The sequence below is a fragment of the Phalangium opilio genome, unplaced genomic scaffold (genome assembly GCF_054372755.1).
Source record: "Phalangium opilio isolate 3A_F unplaced genomic scaffold, DU_Popi_V2 ptg000009l_1, whole genome shotgun sequence".
Taxonomy (NCBI): domain Eukaryota; kingdom Metazoa; phylum Arthropoda; class Arachnida; order Opiliones; family Phalangiidae; genus Phalangium; species Phalangium opilio.
Window position 1 is genome coordinate 10,760,651 of NW_028324146.1, and position 13,271 is coordinate 10,773,921.

The window sequence follows — 13,271 nt, forward strand, 5'->3', positions numbered from 1 at the left end:
TTTTATCCTTGCAAAAATTGAATTGTTTTAATCGAGATTACTTTGCAGCTGGGAGTTGTGGCGTTCTCCTGTAATCCAGCTCTTTGGAAGCTAGAATCGATGGATGGTATGAGGTTGGGATTCCTGTGACTCAAGGACTCGTGTAGATCGGACGTCCGCGTTAAGCTGGGTGTCAATATGGTCGTCTTGAGGTAGCTTATGGACCACCACGTTGTTCTAAGGAGGGGCAAAAAGGCTCAGGGTGGTAACGTGGCAGGCAAATGTTCCCGCATTCGGCAGTGACGGGATAACGTCTGAGAGCGAGCTTCGAGTCACAACGCAACCAATACGAACGTACACGATTCTTAAGTCAGTTTTTACACTTCAGATAGTGATTTTAACTTCAATGTTGTTATCCTTGCAAAGTTTGAATTGTTTTATTCGAGATTACTTCGCAGCCGGGAGTTGTGGCGTTCTCCTGTAATCCAGCTCTTTGGAAGCTAGAATCGATGGATGGTATGAGGTTGGGATTCCTGTGACTCAAGGACTCGTTTAGATCGGACGTCCGCGTTAAGCTGGGTGTCAATATGGTCGTCTTGAGGTAGCTTATGGACCACCAGGTTGTTCTAAGGAGGGGCAAAACTGCTCAGGGCGGTAACGCAGCAGGCAAAGGTTCCCGCATTCGGCAGTGACGGGATATCGTCTGAGAGCGAGTTTCGAGTCACAACGCAACCAATACGAACGTACACGATTCTTATGTCAGTTTTTACACTTCAAATAGTGATTTTAACTTCAATGTTATTATCCTTGCAAAGTTTGAATTGTTTTATTCGAAGTTACTTTGCAGCTGGGAGTTGTGGCGTTCTCCTGTAATCCAGCTCTTTGGAAGCTAGAATCGATGGATGGTATGAGGTTGGGATTCCTTTGACTCAAGGACTCGTGTAGATCGAACGTCCGCGTTAAGCTGGGTGTCAATGTGGTCGTCTTGAGGTAGCTTATGGACCACCAGGTTGTTTTATGGAGGGGCAAAACGGCTCAGGGCGGTAACGCAGCAGGCAAAAGTTCCCGCATCCGGCAGTGACGGGATAACGTCTGAGAGCGAGCTTCGAGTCACAACGCAACCAATACGAACGTACACGATTCTTATGTCAGTTTTTACACTTCAGATAGTGATTTTAACTTCAATGTTGTTAACCTTGCAAAGTTTGAATTGTTTTATTCGAAGTTACTTTGCAGCTGGGAGTTGTGGCGTTCTCCTGTAATCCAGCTCTTTGGAAGCTAGAATCGATGGATGGTATGAGGTTGGGAATCCTGTGACTCAAGGACTCGTGTAGTACGAACGTCCGCGTTAAGCTGGGTGTCAATATGGTCGTCCTGAGGTAGCTTATGGACCACCACGTTGTTTTAAGGAGGGGCAAAAAGGCTCAGGGTGGTAACGCAGCAGGCCAATGTTCCTGCATTCGGCAGTGAAGGGATAACGTCTGAGAGCGAGCTTCGAGTCACAACGCAACCAATACGAACGTATACGATTCTTATGTCAGTTTTTACACTTCAGATAGTGATTTTAACTTCAATGTTTTTATCCTTGCAAAAATTGAATTGTTTTAATCGAGATTACTTTGCAGCTGGGAGTTGTGGCGTTCTCCTGTAATCCAGCTCTTTGGAAGCTAGAATCGATGGATGGTATGAGGTTGGGATTCCTGTGACTCAAGGACTCGTGTAGATCGGACGTCCGCGTTAAGCTGGGTGTCAATATGGTCGTCTTGAGGTAGCTTATGGACCACCACGTTGTTCTAAGGAGGGGCAAAAAGGCTCAGGGTGGTAACGTGGCAGGCAAATGTTCCCGCATTCGGCAGTGACGGGATAACGTCTGAGAGCGAGCTTCGAGTCACAACGCAACCAATACGAACGTACACGATTCTTAAGTCAGTTTTTACACTTCAGATAGTGATTTTAACTTCAATGTTGTTATCCTTGCAAAGTTTGAATTGTTTTATTCGAGATTACTTCGCAGCCGGGAGTTGTGGCGTTCTCCTGTAATCCAGCTCTTTGGAAGCTAGAATCGATGGATGGTATGAGGTTGGGATTCCTGTGACTCAAGGACTCGTGTAGATCGGACGTCCGCGTTAAGCTGGGTGTCAATATGGTCGTCTTGAGGTAGCTTATGGACCACCAGGTTGTTCTAAGGAGGGGCAAAACTGCTCAGGGCGGTAACGCAGCAGGCAAAGGTTCCCGCATTCGGCAGTGACGGGATATCGTCTGAGAGCGAGTTTCGAGTCACAACGCAACCAATACGAACGTACACGATTCTTATGTCAGTTTTTACACTTCAAATAGTGATTTTAACTTCAATGTTATTATCCTTGCAAAGTTTGAATTGTTTTATTCGAGTTTACTTTGGAGCCGGGAGTTGTGGCGTTCTCCTGTAATCCAGCTCTTTGGAAGCTAGAATCGATGGATGGTATGAGGTTGGGATTCCTTTGACTCAAGGACTCGTGTAGATCGAACGTCCGCGTTAAGCTGGGTGTCAATGTGGTCGTCTTGAGGTAGCTTATGGACCACCAGGTTGTTTTAAGGAGGGGCAAAACGGCTCAGGGCGGTAACGCAGCAGGCAAAAGTTCCCGCATCCGGCAGTGACGGGATAACGTCTGAGAGCGAGCTTCGAGTCACAACGCAACCAATACGAACGTACACGATTCTTATGTCAGTTTTTACACTTCAGATAGTGATTTTAACTTCAATGTTGTTAACCTTGCAAAGTTTGAATTGTTTTATTCGAAGTTACTTTGCAGCTGGGAGTTGTGGCGTTCTCCTGTAATCCAGCTCTTTGGAAGCTAGAATCGATGGATGGTATGAGGTTGGGAATCCTGTGACTCAAGGACTCGTGTAGATCGAACGTCCGCGTTAAGCTGGGTGTCAAAGTGGTCGTCTTGAGGTAGCTTATGGACCACCAGGTTGTTTTAAGGAGGGGCAAAACGGCTCAGGGCGGTAACGCAGCAGGCAAAAGTTCCCGCATCCGGCAGTGACGGGATAACGTCTGAGAGCGAGCTTCGAGTCACAACGCAACCAATACGAACGTACACGATTCTTATGTCAGTTTTTAAACTTCAGATAGTGATTTTAACTTCCATGTTGTTATCCTTGCAAAAATTGAATTGTTTTAATCGAGTTTACTTTGCAGCTGGGAGTTGTGGCGTTCTCCTGTAATCCAGCTCTTTGGAAGCTAGAATCGATGGATGGTATGAGGTTGGGATTCCTTTGACTCAAGAACTCGTGTAGATCGGACGTCCGCGTTAACCTGGGTGTCAAAATGGTCGTCTTGAGGTAGCTTATGGACCACCAGGTTGTTCTAAGGAGGGGCAAAACTGCTCAGGGCGGTAACGCAGCAACCAAAAGTTCCCGCATTCGGCAGTGACGGGATATCGTCTGAGAGCGAGCTTCGAGTCACAACGCAACCAATACGAACGTACACGATTCTTATGTCAGTTTTTACACTTCAGATAGTGATTTTAACTTCAATGTTGTTAACCTTGCAAAGTTTGAATTGTTTTATTCGAAGTTACTTTGCAGCTGGGAGTTGTGGCGTTCTCCTGTAATCCAGCTCTTTGGAAGCTAGAATCGATGGATGGTATGAGGTTGGGAATCCTGTGACTCAAGGACTCGTGTAGATCGAACGTCCGCGTTAAGCTGGGTGTCAATATGGTCGTCTTGAGGTAGCTTATGAACCACCAGGTTGTTTTAAGGAGGGGCAAAACGGCTCAGGGCGGTAACGCAGCAGGCAAAAGTTCCCGCATCCGGCAGTGACGGGATAACGTCTGAGAGCGAGCTTCGAGTCACAACGCAACCAATACGAACGTACACGATTCTTATGTCAGTTTTTAAACTTCAGATAGTGATTTTAACTTCCATGTTGTTATCCTTGCAAAAATTGAATTGTTTTAATCGAGTTTACTTTGCAGCTGGGAGTTGTGGCGTTCTCCTGTAATCCAGCTCTTTGGAGGCTAGAATCGATGGATGGTATGAGGTTGGGATTCCTGTGACTCAAGGACTCGTGTAGATCGGACGTCCGCGTTAAGCTGGGTGTCAATATGGTCGTCTTGAGGTAGCTTATGGACCACCACGTTGTTCTAAGGAGGGGCAAAAAGGCTCAGGGCGGTAACGCAGCAGGCAAAAGTTCCCGCATTCGGCAGTGACGGGATTACGTCTGAGAGCGAGCTTCGAGTCACAACGCAACCAATACGAACGTACAACATTCTTATGTCAGTTTTTAAACTTCAGATAGTGATTTTAACTTCCATGTTGTTATCCTTGCAAAAATTGAATTATTTTAATCGAGTTTACTTTGCAGCTGGGAGTTGTGGCGTTCTCCTGTAATCCAGCTCTTTGGAAGCTAGAATCGATGGATGGTATGAGGTTGGGATTCCTGTGACTCAAGGACTCGTGTAGATCGGACGTCCGCGTTAAGCTGGGTGTCAATATGGTCGTCTTGAGGTAGCTTATGGACCACCAGGTTGTTTTAAGGAGGGGCAAAACGGCTCAGGGCGGTAACGCAGCAGGCAAAAGTTCCCGCATCCGGCAGTGACGGGATAACGTCTGAGAGCGAGCTTCGAGTCACAACGCAACCAATACGAACGTACACGATTCTTATGTCAGTTTTTAAACTTCAGATAGTGATTTTAACTTCCATGTTGTTATCCTTGCAAAAATTGAATTGTTTTAATCGAGTTTACTTTGCAGCTGGGAGTTGTGGCGTTCTCCTGTAATCCAGCTCTTTGGAGGCTAGAATCGATGGATGGTATGAGGTTGGGATTCCTGTGACTCAAGGACTCGTGTAGATCGGACGTCCGCGTTAAGCTGGGTGTCAATATGGTCGTCTTGAGGTAGCTTATGGACCACCACGTTGTTCTAAGGAGGGGCAAAAAGGCTCAGGGCGGTAACGCAGCAGGCAAAAGTTCCCGCATTCGGCAGTGACGGGATTACGTCTGAGAGCGAGCTTCGAGTCACAACGCAACCAATACGAACGTACAACATTCTTATGTCAGTTTTTAAACTTCAGATAGTGATTTTAACTTCCATGTTGTTATCCTTGCAAAAATTGAATTATTTTAATCGAGTTTACTTTGCAGCTGGGAGTTGTGGCGTTCTCCTGTAATCCAGCTCTTTGGAAGCTAGAATCGATGGATGGTATGAGGTTGGGATTCCTGTGACTCAAGGACTCGTGTAGATCGGACGTCCGCGTTAAGCTGGGTGTCAATATGGTCGTCTTGAGGTAGCTTATGGACCACCAGGTTGTTTTAAGGAGGGGCAAAACGGCTCAGGGCGGTAACGCAGCAGGCAAAAGTTCCCGCATCCGGCAGTGACGGGATAACGTCTGAGAGCGAGCTTCGAGTCACAACGCAACCAATACGAACGTACACGATTCTTATGTCAGTTTTTAAACTTCAGATAGTGATTTTAACTTCCATGTTGTTATCCTTGCAAAAATTGAATTGTTTTAATCGAGTTTACTTTGCAGCTGGGAGTTGTGGCGTTCTCCTGTAATCCAGCTCTTTGGAGGCTAGAATCGATGGATGGTATGAGGTTGGGATTCCTGTGACTCAAGGACTCGTGTAGATCGGACGTCCGCGTTAAGCTGGGTGTCAATATGGTCGTCTTGAGGTAGCTTATGGACCACCACGTTGTTCTAAGGAGGGGCAAAAAGGCTCAGGGCGGTAACGCAGCAGGCAAAAGTTCCCGCATTCGGCAGTGACGGGATTACGTCTGAGAGCGAGCTTCGAGTCACAACGCAACCAATACGAACGTACAACATTCTTATGTCAGTTTTTAAACTTCAGATAGTGATTTTAACTTCCATGTTGTTATCCTTGCAAAAATTGAATTATTTTAATCGAGTTTACTTTGCAGCTGGGAGTTGTGGCGTTCTCCTGTAATCCAGCTCTTTGGAAGCTAGAATCGATGGATGGTATGAGGTTGGGATTCCTGTGACTCAAGGACTCGTGTAGATCGGACGTCCGCGTTAAGCTGGGTGTCAATATGGTCGTCTTGAGGTAGCTTATGGACCACCAGGTTGTTTTAAGGAGGGGCAAAACGGCTCAGGGCGGTAACGCAGCAGGCAAAAGTTCCCGCATCCGGCAGTGACGGGATAACGTCTGAGAGCGAGCTTCGAGTCACAACGCAACCAATACGAACGTACACGATTCTTATGTCAGTTTTTAAACTTCAGATAGTGATTTTAACTTCCATGTTGTTATCCTTGCAAAAATTGAATTGTTTTAATCGAGTTTACTTTGCAGCTGGGAGTTGTGGCGTTCTCCTGTAATCCAGCTCTTTGGAGGCTAGAATCGATGGATGGTATGAGGTTGGGATTCCTGTGACTCAAGGACTCGTGTAGATCGGACGTCCGCGTTAAGCTGGGTGTCAATATGGTCGTCTTGAGGTAGCTTATGGACCACCACGTTGTTCTAAGGAGGGGCAAAAAGGCTCAGGGCGGTAACGCAGCAGGCAAAAGTTCCCGCATTCGGCAGTGACGGGATTACGTCTGAGAGCGAGCTTCGAGTCACAACGCAACCAATACGAACGTACACGATTCTTATGTCAGTTTTTAAACTTCAGATAGTGATTTTAACTTCCATGTTGTTATCCTTGCAAAAATTTAATTATTTTAATCGAGTTTACTTTGCAGCTGGGAGTTGTGGCGTTCTCCTGTAATCCAGCTCTTTGGAAGCTAGAATAGATGGATGGTATGAGGTTGGGATTCCTGTGACTCAAGGACTCGTGTAGATCGGACGTCCGCGTTAAGCTGGGTGTCAATATGGTCGTCTTGAGGTAGCTTATGGACCACCACGTTGTTTTAAGGAGGGGCAAAAAGGCTCAGGGTGGTAACGCAGCAGGCCAATGTTCACGCATTCGGCAGTGAAGGGATAACGTCTGAGAGCGAGCTTCGAGTCACAACGCAACCAATACGAACGTATACGATTCTTATGTCAGTTTTTACACTTCAGATAGTGATTTTAACTTCAATGTTGTTATCCTTGCAAAAATTGAATTGTTTTAATCGAGAATACTTTGCAGCTGGGAGTTGTGGCGTTCTCCTGTAATCCAGCTCTTTGGAAGCTAGAATCGATGGATGGTATGAGGTTGGGATTCCTGTGACTCAAGGACTCGTGTAGATCGGACGTCCGCGTTAAGCTGGGTGTCAATATGGTCGTCTTGAGGTAGCTTATGGACCACCACGTTGTTCTAAGGAGGGGCAAAAAGGCTCAGGGAGGTAACGTGGCAGGCAAATGTTCCCGCATTCGGCAGTGACGGGATAACGTCTGAGAGCGAGCTTCGAGTCACAACGCAACCAATACGAACGTACACGATTCTTATGTCAGTTTTTACACTTCAGATAGTGATTTTAACTTCAATGTTGTTATCCTTGCAAAAATTGAATTGTTTTAATCGAGATTACTTTGCAGCTGGGAGTTGTGGCGTTCTCCTGTAATCCAGCTCTTTGGAAGCTAGAATCGATGGATGGTATGAGGTTGGGAATCCTGTGACTCAAGGACTCGTGTAGATCGAACGTCCGCGTTAAGCTGGGTGTCAATATGGTCGTCTTGAGGTAGCTTATGGACCACCAGGTTGTTTTAAGGAGGGGCAAAACGGCTCAGGGCGGTAACGCAGCAGGCAAAAGTTCCCGCATTCGGCAGTGACGGGATTACGTCTGAGAGCGAGCTTCGAGTCACAACGCAACCAATACGAACGTACACGATTCTTATGTCAGTTTTTAAACTTCAGATAGTGATTTTAACTTCCATGTTGTTATCCTTGCAAAAATTTAATTATTTTAATCGAGTTTACTTTGCAGCTGGGAGTTGTGGCGTTCTCCTGTAATCCAGCTCTTTGGAAGCTAGAATCGATGGATGGTATGAGGTTGGGATTCCTGTGACTCAAGGACTCGTGTAGACCGGACGTCCGCGTTAAGCTGGGTGTCAATATGGTCGTCTTGAGGTAGCTTATGGACCACCACGTTGTTTTAAGGAGGGGCAAAAAGGCTCAGGGTGGTAACGCAGCAGGCCAATGTTCACGCATTCGGCAGTGAAGGGATAACGTCTGAGAGCGAGCTTCGAGTCACAACGCAACCAATACGAACGTATACGATTCTTATGTCAGTTTTTACACTTCAGATAGTGATTTTAACTTCAATGTTGTTATCCTTGCAAAAATTGAATTGTTTTAATCGAGAATACTTTGCAGCTGGGAGTTGTGGCGTTCTCCTGTAATCCAGCTCTTTGGAAGCTAGAATCGATGGATGGTATGAGGTTGGGATTCCTGTGACTCAAGGACTCGTGTAGATCGGACGTCCGCGTTAAGCTGGGTGTCAATATGGTCGTCTTGAGGTAGCTTATGGACCACCACGTTGTTCTAAGGAGGGGCAAAAAGGCTCAGGGAGGTAACGTGGCAGGCAAATGTTCCCGCATTCGGCAGTGACGGGATAACGTCTGAGAGCGAGCTTCGAGTCACAACGCAACCAATACGAACGTACACGATTCTTATGTCAGTTTTTACACTTCAGATAGTGATTTTAACTTCAATGTTGTTATCCTTGCAAAAATTGAATTGTTTTAATCGAGATTACTTTGCAGCTGGGAGTTGTGGCGTTCTCCTGTAATCCAGCTCTTTGGAAGCTAGAATCGATGGATGGTATGAGGTTGGGAATCCTGTGACTCAAGGACTCGTGTAGATCGAACGTCCGCGTTAAGCTGGGTGTCAATATGGTCGTCTTGAGGTAGCTTATGGACCACCAGGTTGTTTTAAGGAGGGGCAAAACGGCTCAGGGCGGTAACGCAGCAGGCAAAAGTTCCCGCATCTGGCAGTGACGGGATAACGTCTGAGAGCGAGCTTCGAGTCACAACGCAACCAATACGAACGTACACGATTCTTATGTCAGTTTTTAAACTTCAGATAGTGATTTTAACTTCCATGTTGTTATCCTTGCAAAAATTGAATTGTTTTAATCGAGTTTACTTTGCAGCTGGGAGTTGTGGCGTTCTCCTGTAATCCAGCTCTTTGGAGGCTAGAATCGATGGATGGTATGAGGTTGGGATTCCTGTGACTCAAGGACTCGTGCAGATCGGACGTCCGCGTTAAGCTGGGTGTCAATATGGTCGTCTTGAGGTAGCTTATGGACCACCACGTTGTTCTAAGGAGGGGCAAAAAGGCTCAGGGCGGTAACGCAGCAGGCAAAAGTTCCCGCATTCGGCAGTGACGGGATTACGTCTGAGAGCGAGCTTCGAGTCACAACGCAACCAATACGAACGTACAACATTCTTATGTCAGTTTTTAAACTTCAGATAGTGATTTTAACTTCCATGTTGTTATCCTTGCAAAAATTGAATTATTTTAATCGAGTTTACTTTGCAGCTGGGAGTTGTGGCGTTCTCCTGTAATCCAGCTCTTTGGAAGCTAGAATCGATGGATGGTATGAGGTTGGGATTCCTGTGACTCAAGGACTCGTGTAGATCGGACGTCCGCGTTAAGCTGGGTGTCAATATGGTCGTCTTGAGGTAGCTTATGGACCACCAGGTTGTTTTAAGGAGGGGCAAAACGGCTCAGGGCGGTAACGCAGCAGGCAAAAGTTCCCGCATCCGGCAGTGACGGGATAACGTCTGAGAGCGAGCTTCGAGTCACAACGCAACCAATACGAACGTACACGATTCTTATGTCAGTTTTTAAACTTCAGATAGTGATTTTAACTTCCATGTTGTTATCCTTGCAAAAATTGAATTGTTTTAATCGAGTTTACTTTGCAGCTGGGAGTTGTGGCGTTCTCCTGTAATCCAGCTCTTTGGAGGCTAGAATCGATGGATGGTATGAGGTTGGGATTCCTGTGACTCAAGGACTCGTGTAGATCGGACGTCCGCGTTAAGCTGGGTGTCAATATGGTCGTCTTGAGGTAGCTTATGGACCACCACGTTGTTCTAAGGAGGGGCAAAAAGGCTCAGGGCGGTAACGCAGCAGGCAAAAGTTCCCGCATTCGGCAGTGACGGGATTACGTCTGAGAGCGAGCTTCGAGTCACAACGCAACCAATACGAACGTACAACATTCTTATGTTAGTTTTTAAACTTCAGATAGTGATTTTAACTTCCATGTTGTTATCCTTGCAAAAATTGAATTATTTTAATCGAGTTTACTTTGCAGCTGGGAGTTGTGGCGTTCTCCTGTAATCCAGCTCTTTGGAAGCTAGAATCGATGGATGGTATGAGGTTGGGATTCCTGTGACTCAAGGACTCGTGTAGATCGGACGTCCGCGTTAAGCTGGGTGTCAATATGGTCGTCTTGAGGTAGCTTATGGACCACCAGGTTGTTTTAAGGAGGGGCAAAACGGCTCAGGGCGGTAACGCAGCAGGCAAAAGTTCCCGCATTCGACAGTGACGCGATTACGTCTGAGAGCGAGCTTCGAGTCACAACGCAACCAATACGAACGTACAACATTCTTATGTCAGTTTTTAAACTTCAGATAGTGATTTTAACTTCCATGTTGTTATCCTTGCAAAAATTGAATTATTTTAATCGAGTTTACTTTGCAGCTGGGAGTTGTGGCGTTCTCCTGTAATCCAGCTCTTTGGAAGCTAGAATCGATGGATGGTATGAGGTTGGGATTCCTGTGACTCAAGGACTCGTGTAGATCGGACGTCCGCGTTAAGCTGGGTGTCAATATGGTCGTCTTGAGGTAGCTTATGGACCACCAGGTTGTTCTAAGGAGGGGCAAAAAGGCTCAGTGTGGTAACGCAGCAGGCCAATGTTCCCGCATTCGGCAGTGAAGGGATAACGTCTGAGAGCGAGCTTCGAGTCACAACGCAACCAATACGAACGTATACGATTCTTATGTCAGTTTTTACACTTCAGATAGTGATTTTAACTTCAATGTTGTTATCCTTGCAAAAATTGAATTGTTTTAATCGAGATTACTTTGCAGCTGGGAGTTGTGGCGTTCTCCTGTAATCCAGCTCTTTGGAAGCTAGAATCGATGGATGGTATGAGGTTGGGATTCCTGTGACTCAAGGACTCGTGTAGATCGGACGTCCGCGTTAAGCTGGGTGTCAATATGGTCGTCTTGAGGTAGCTTATGGACCACCACGTTGTTCTAAGGAGGGGCAAAAAGGCTCAGGGAGGTAACGTGGCAGGCAAATGTTCCCGCATTCGGCAGTGACGGGATAACGTCTGAGAGCGAGCTTCGAGTCACAACGCAACCAATACGAACGTACACGATTCTTAAGTCAGTTTTTACACTTCAGATAGTGATTTTAACTTCAATGTTGTTATCCTTGCAAAGTTTGAATTGTTTTATTCGAGATTACTTCGCAGCCGGGAGTTGTGGCGTTCTCCTGTAATCCAGCTCTTTGGAAGCTAGAATCGATGGATGGTATGAGGTTGGGATTCCTGTGACTCAAGGACTCGTGTAGATCGGACGTCCGCGTTAAGCTGGGTGTCAATATGGTCGTCTTGAGGTAGCTTATGGACCACCAGGTTGTTCTAAGGAGGGGCAAAACTGCTCAGGGCGGTAACGCAGCAGGCAAAGGTTCCCGCATTCGGCAGTGACGGGATATCGTCTGAGAGCGAGTTTCGAGTCACAACGCAACCATTACGAACGTACACGATTCTTATGTCAGTTTTTACACTTCAAATAGTGATTTTAACTTCAATGTTATTATCCTTGCAAAGTTTGAATTGTTTTATTCGAAGTTACTTTTCAGCTGGGAGTTGTGGCGTTCTCCTGTAATCCAGCTCTTTGGAAGCTAGAATCGATGGATGGTATGAGGTTGGGATTCCTTTGACTCAAGGACTCGTGTAGATCGGACGTCCGCGTTAACCTGGGTGTCAAAATGGTCGTCTTGAGGTAGCTTATGGACCACCAGGTTGTTCTAAGGAGGGGCAAAACTGCTCAGGGCGGTAACGCAGCAACCAAAAGTTCCCGCATTCGGCAGTGACGGGATATCGTCTGAGAGCGAGCTTCGAGTCACAACGCAACCAATACGAACGTACACGATTCTTATGTCAGTTTTTACACTTCAGATAGTGATTTTAACTTCCATGTTGTTATCCTTGCAAAAATTTAATTATTTTAATCGAGTTAACTTTGCAGCTGGGAGTTGTGGCGTTCTCCTGTAATCCAGCTCTTTGGAAGCTAGAATCGATGGATGGTATGAGGTTGGGATTCCTGTGACTCAAGGACTCGTGTAGATCGGACGTCCGCGTTAAGCTGGGTGTCAATATGGTCGTCTTGAGGTAGCTTATGGACCACCAGGTTGTTTTAAGGAGGGGCAAAACGGCTCAGGGCGGTAACGCAGCAGGCAAAAGTTCCCGCATCCGGCAGTGACGGGATAACGTCTGAGAGCGAGCTTCGAGTCACAACGCAACCAATACGAACGTACACGATTCTTATGTCAGTTTTTAAACTTCAGATAGTGATTTTAACTTCCATGTTGTTATCCTTGCAAAAATTGAATTGTTTTAATCGAGTTTACTTTGCAGCTGGGAGTTGTGGCGTTCTCCTGTAATCCAGCTCTTTGGAAGCTAGAATCGATGGATGGTATGAGGTTGGGATTCCTGTGACTCAAGGACTCGTGTAGATCGGACGTCCGCGTTAAGCTGGGTGTCAATATGGTCGTCTTGAGGTAGCTTATGGACCACCAGGTTGTTCTAAGGAGGGGCAAAACTGCTCAGGGCGGTAACGCAGCAGGCAAAGGTTCCCGCATTCGGCAGTGACGGGATATCGTCTGAGAGCGAGTTTCGAGTCACAACGCAACCATTACGAACGTACACGATTCTTATGTCAGTTTTTACACTTCAAATAGTGATTTTAACTTCAATGTTATTATCCTTGCAAAGTTTGAATTGTTTTATTCGAAGTTACTTTTCAGCTGGGAGTTGTGGCGTTCTCCTGTAATCCAGCTCTTTGGAAGCTAGAATCGATGGATGGTATGAGGTTGGGATTCCTTTGACTCAAGGACTCGTGTAGATCGGACGTCCGCGTTAACCTGGGTGTCAAAATGGTCGTCTTGAGGTAGCTTATGGACCACCAGGTTGTTCTAAGGAGGGGCAAAACTGCTCAGGGCGGTAACGCAGCAACCAAAAGTTCCCGCATTCGGCAGTGACGGGATATCGTCTGAGAGCGAGCTTCGAGTCACAACGCAACCAATACGAACGTACACGATTCTTATGTCAGTTTTTACACTTCAGATAGTGATATTAACTTCAATGTTGTTATCCTTGCAAAAATTTAATTATTTTAATCGAGTTAACTTTG

The 13,271-nt window shown here is 46.2% G+C and overlaps 34 non-coding genes across 34 annotated transcripts; all 34 read left to right on the forward strand.

Annotated features, from left to right (window-relative positions):
- The first annotated feature begins 47 nt into the window (after positions 1-47).
- On the forward strand, positions 48-342 carry LOC149714111 (signal recognition particle RNA). The gene has a single exon (XR_016373950.1).
- Positions 343-436: 94 nt separating this feature from the next.
- On the forward strand, positions 437-732 carry LOC149714112 (signal recognition particle RNA). The gene has a single exon (XR_016373930.1).
- Positions 733-825: 93 nt separating this feature from the next.
- On the forward strand, positions 826-1,121 carry LOC149714113 (signal recognition particle RNA). The gene has a single exon (XR_016373968.1).
- Positions 1,122-1,214: 93 nt separating this feature from the next.
- On the forward strand, positions 1,215-1,509 carry LOC149714114 (signal recognition particle RNA). Its single transcript, XR_016374003.1, has one exon.
- A 94-nt stretch (positions 1,510-1,603) lies between these two features.
- On the forward strand, positions 1,604-1,899 carry LOC149714115 (signal recognition particle RNA). Its single transcript, XR_016373926.1, has one exon.
- A 93-nt stretch (positions 1,900-1,992) lies between these two features.
- LOC149714116 (signal recognition particle RNA) lies at positions 1,993-2,288 on the forward strand. The gene has a single exon (XR_016373909.1).
- Positions 2,289-2,381: 93 nt separating this feature from the next.
- On the forward strand, positions 2,382-2,677 carry LOC149714117 (signal recognition particle RNA). The gene has a single exon (XR_016373969.1).
- Positions 2,678-2,770: 93 nt separating this feature from the next.
- LOC149714118 (signal recognition particle RNA) lies at positions 2,771-3,066 on the forward strand. Its single transcript, XR_016373933.1, has one exon.
- A 93-nt stretch (positions 3,067-3,159) lies between these two features.
- Positions 3,160-3,455, forward strand: LOC149714119 (signal recognition particle RNA). Its single transcript, XR_016374004.1, has one exon.
- Positions 3,456-3,548: 93 nt separating this feature from the next.
- Positions 3,549-3,844, forward strand: LOC149714120 (signal recognition particle RNA). Its single transcript, XR_016373806.1, has one exon.
- Positions 3,845-3,937: 93 nt separating this feature from the next.
- On the forward strand, positions 3,938-4,233 carry LOC149714121 (signal recognition particle RNA). Its single transcript, XR_016373934.1, has one exon.
- Positions 4,234-4,326: 93 nt separating this feature from the next.
- On the forward strand, positions 4,327-4,622 carry LOC149714122 (signal recognition particle RNA). The gene has a single exon (XR_016373740.1).
- A 93-nt stretch (positions 4,623-4,715) lies between these two features.
- Positions 4,716-5,011, forward strand: LOC149714123 (signal recognition particle RNA). Its single transcript, XR_016373935.1, has one exon.
- Positions 5,012-5,104: 93 nt separating this feature from the next.
- LOC149714124 (signal recognition particle RNA) lies at positions 5,105-5,400 on the forward strand. The gene has a single exon (XR_016373741.1).
- A 93-nt stretch (positions 5,401-5,493) lies between these two features.
- On the forward strand, positions 5,494-5,789 carry LOC149714125 (signal recognition particle RNA). Its single transcript, XR_016373937.1, has one exon.
- Positions 5,790-5,882: 93 nt separating this feature from the next.
- On the forward strand, positions 5,883-6,178 carry LOC149714126 (signal recognition particle RNA). The gene has a single exon (XR_016373743.1).
- Positions 6,179-6,271: 93 nt separating this feature from the next.
- Positions 6,272-6,567, forward strand: LOC149714127 (signal recognition particle RNA). Its single transcript, XR_016373831.1, has one exon.
- Positions 6,568-6,660: 93 nt separating this feature from the next.
- On the forward strand, positions 6,661-6,956 carry LOC149714128 (signal recognition particle RNA). The gene has a single exon (XR_016373992.1).
- Positions 6,957-7,049: 93 nt separating this feature from the next.
- Positions 7,050-7,345, forward strand: LOC149714129 (signal recognition particle RNA). The gene has a single exon (XR_016373953.1).
- Positions 7,346-7,438: 93 nt separating this feature from the next.
- On the forward strand, positions 7,439-7,734 carry LOC149714130 (signal recognition particle RNA). Its single transcript, XR_016373804.1, has one exon.
- Positions 7,735-7,827: 93 nt separating this feature from the next.
- LOC149714131 (signal recognition particle RNA) lies at positions 7,828-8,123 on the forward strand. The gene has a single exon (XR_016373990.1).
- A 93-nt stretch (positions 8,124-8,216) lies between these two features.
- Positions 8,217-8,513, forward strand: LOC149714132 (signal recognition particle RNA). Its single transcript, XR_016373948.1, has one exon.
- A 92-nt stretch (positions 8,514-8,605) lies between these two features.
- Positions 8,606-8,902, forward strand: LOC149714133 (signal recognition particle RNA). The gene has a single exon (XR_016373790.1).
- Positions 8,903-8,994: 92 nt separating this feature from the next.
- LOC149714134 (signal recognition particle RNA) lies at positions 8,995-9,290 on the forward strand. The gene has a single exon (XR_016373931.1).
- Positions 9,291-9,383: 93 nt separating this feature from the next.
- LOC149714135 (signal recognition particle RNA) lies at positions 9,384-9,681 on the forward strand. The gene has a single exon (XR_016373721.1).
- Positions 9,682-9,772: 91 nt separating this feature from the next.
- Positions 9,773-10,068, forward strand: LOC149714136 (signal recognition particle RNA). Its single transcript, XR_016373938.1, has one exon.
- A 93-nt stretch (positions 10,069-10,161) lies between these two features.
- LOC149714137 (signal recognition particle RNA) lies at positions 10,162-10,459 on the forward strand. Its single transcript, XR_016373932.1, has one exon.
- Positions 10,460-10,550: 91 nt separating this feature from the next.
- Positions 10,551-10,848, forward strand: LOC149714138 (signal recognition particle RNA). The gene has a single exon (XR_016373841.1).
- Positions 10,849-10,939: 91 nt separating this feature from the next.
- On the forward strand, positions 10,940-11,237 carry LOC149714139 (signal recognition particle RNA). Its single transcript, XR_016373916.1, has one exon.
- Positions 11,238-11,328: 91 nt separating this feature from the next.
- On the forward strand, positions 11,329-11,626 carry LOC149714140 (signal recognition particle RNA). Its single transcript, XR_016373892.1, has one exon.
- Positions 11,627-11,717: 91 nt separating this feature from the next.
- LOC149714141 (signal recognition particle RNA) lies at positions 11,718-12,015 on the forward strand. The gene has a single exon (XR_016373984.1).
- Positions 12,016-12,106: 91 nt separating this feature from the next.
- Positions 12,107-12,404, forward strand: LOC149714142 (signal recognition particle RNA). Its single transcript, XR_016373722.1, has one exon.
- A 91-nt stretch (positions 12,405-12,495) lies between these two features.
- On the forward strand, positions 12,496-12,793 carry LOC149714143 (signal recognition particle RNA). The gene has a single exon (XR_016373825.1).
- A 91-nt stretch (positions 12,794-12,884) lies between these two features.
- On the forward strand, positions 12,885-13,182 carry LOC149714144 (signal recognition particle RNA). The gene has a single exon (XR_016373985.1).
- The last annotated feature ends 89 nt before the right edge of the window (positions 13,183-13,271 follow it).